Source organism: Buceros rhinoceros, unplaced genomic scaffold (assembly GCF_000710305.1).
Source record: "Buceros rhinoceros silvestris isolate BGI_N320 unplaced genomic scaffold, ASM71030v1 scaffold35349, whole genome shotgun sequence".
In the NCBI taxonomy this organism is placed as follows: Eukaryota; Metazoa; Chordata; class Aves; order Bucerotiformes; family Bucerotidae; genus Buceros; species Buceros rhinoceros.
In genome coordinates this window covers 31,730-33,601 of record NW_010433843.1, presented here as the reverse complement: position 1 = coordinate 33,601, position 1,872 = coordinate 31,730, and the positions used below count along the sequence as shown (strand labels likewise).

Genomic DNA, 1,872 nt, shown 5'->3' with positions numbered 1-1,872 from the left:
TTGTGCAGAAGTGTCTTTCCCCTCTGCTAATGTAGTTGCTTCAAACAGCTCATTCTTAGAAAGACATTTGAAATTCCAGAGCATGAAAGCCATAGTCAGGTCCAGTTTTGTCCCTCCTGGCCCAGAAGCACTGCACAGATCCTACTGATGCAGTGAAAGGGACACTGAAATTTTCATGGATGCATTACACAGTTTGAACAGTTCAAACAAACTAAGGATTCCGTCTGCATTTATAATACTTGAATCTGCTGCCTTCCTGAATCAGGGGGTGACTAGCAATCTATCCTCCCTACTTGTGAACCAAGCTTAGAGAGCATAAGCTACTGCTTTCCTGGAAATTTTTGGCATGGAAAAATTTTGCATTGGTGGACATAATTTAAAAAAAAAGTTTCCTGTCAGTTGTATAATATATTTGCAATGGTATCAAACAGGCAGCGGCATGGAAGTATGTCGTTTAGACATAAAGCTTGTTCGTATTTGCTATGTTATAGTGCTCAGCATCTAAAGCTGATTTGTAGATGTGAAACAAAAGGAAAAAACAAAACTTTAATATACTTTCGTGATTTACTGGGTATGATGCTATACTTGGTGCTATGGAGGATGCACTGGGTTCACCTATTCAGCTGTGAAGGATTTAACACTAAATTCCACTTTCTGCCTAATAATTAAGAAACACTAGACTCTGCATGAAGTAAAGTATTATTTATGTGGACTTTTTGATATATTGCAGGTTCTTCAGCAAAAGCACTTGTGAGCTTGAAAGGTAAGAAGTTAATATGTTGTTTACTTGTGCTCAATCTCTCTTTCAGGCGTACTTAGTTTGTGCCTTCAAAAAGTTAAAGAAAATAACACTGAAGAAGGTTTTTTGTTGAAATGTGGTTGGTTCTATTGTGGCTATTTGCTGGTTCTACAGACTAATAATCCTTGATAGTTGAAACTACTTAAGCTGTAGTGTATTTGGACACTGCTCTTCTGGCTGAAATCCCTGAGATTTTTTTTTTTTTTCTTCCTAAATACTGCCTGGCATCAGGTTTGGTGAGAAGACTGAGGTAATGTTTTCTCTTGAGGATGAGATAGGAAAATGATTCCTAGTGAGACCTGTACACGTGACAAAATTTAGATTAGGAAGGAATTTCACAATCTGTTGTGGTTTTTGTCAGCAAGTTGTGGGCTAAATTGAAAATCTGCCTCTCGTATCTTTTTCTTTGAAATTGTCTTCATGAACATTCATACAGATTTTGAATACTTGTAATCTGCCCAACAATAGAAGTTTCTTTATATATTGTAAGGTGCTAATTACACAAGGGAGAAGACACGGTCTGTTGAATATGTTGTAACTAAAAGAGGTTTGTTTCAACAAAAGTTGATTTACTTCTTGGTGTTCACCCATTTAATAATTTTTTAGAACCAGAAGGCAACCAAGTCTTGTAGAGCTTTATCTTCCGAGGTTTCAGTTACAGCTACACTACAGCTGTCTAGATGAGTGTCAACCTGGCAGTGGAAGTAACTGGTTCCAGCAAAGGACGTTTCAAGAAATCTAAATATTGTCAGGAGTAACAAATACTTCGTTTGTGTTTCTCCTTGTACTGAAAATACCTTCCAAACTTTTTTTTTAATTAGCGTTTAGAAAAAAATAATGAAAATGTCAAACTTTAAAATCTACTTGTGATTGAATCAAAGATGATGTTGCCAGTGACAAAAATATATTGGTAGTTGATGGTGTTATACTAACATTTGGATAGTACTTATGTTAAAACATACGTATACGTATATTAATGACATGTTCTTTTCACAACAGAGGGAAGTTTATCCAGTTCGTGGAATGAAAAATATAATTCTCTGCAGAAAACACCCGTTTGGAAAAGCAGGAAT

The 1,872-nt window shown here is 36.0% G+C and overlaps 1 protein-coding gene across 2 annotated transcripts in view; it reads left to right on the top strand.

Annotated features, from left to right (window-relative positions):
• The first annotated feature begins 726 nt into the window (after positions 1–726).
• LIN9 (lin-9 DREAM MuvB core complex component) overlaps positions 727–1,872 on the top strand; it is a 30,326-nt gene continuing 29,180 nt past the window's right edge. Inside the window, exons 1-2 of one of the 2 annotated variants that reach the window (XM_010144253.1) lie at positions 727–763; positions 1,799–1,869. The gene's annotated coding sequence lies outside the window, so the exon portion shown is untranslated. The remainder of the gene's footprint in view (positions 764–1,798; positions 1,870–1,872) is intronic. The other variant, XM_010144254.1, reaches the window with a different exon arrangement.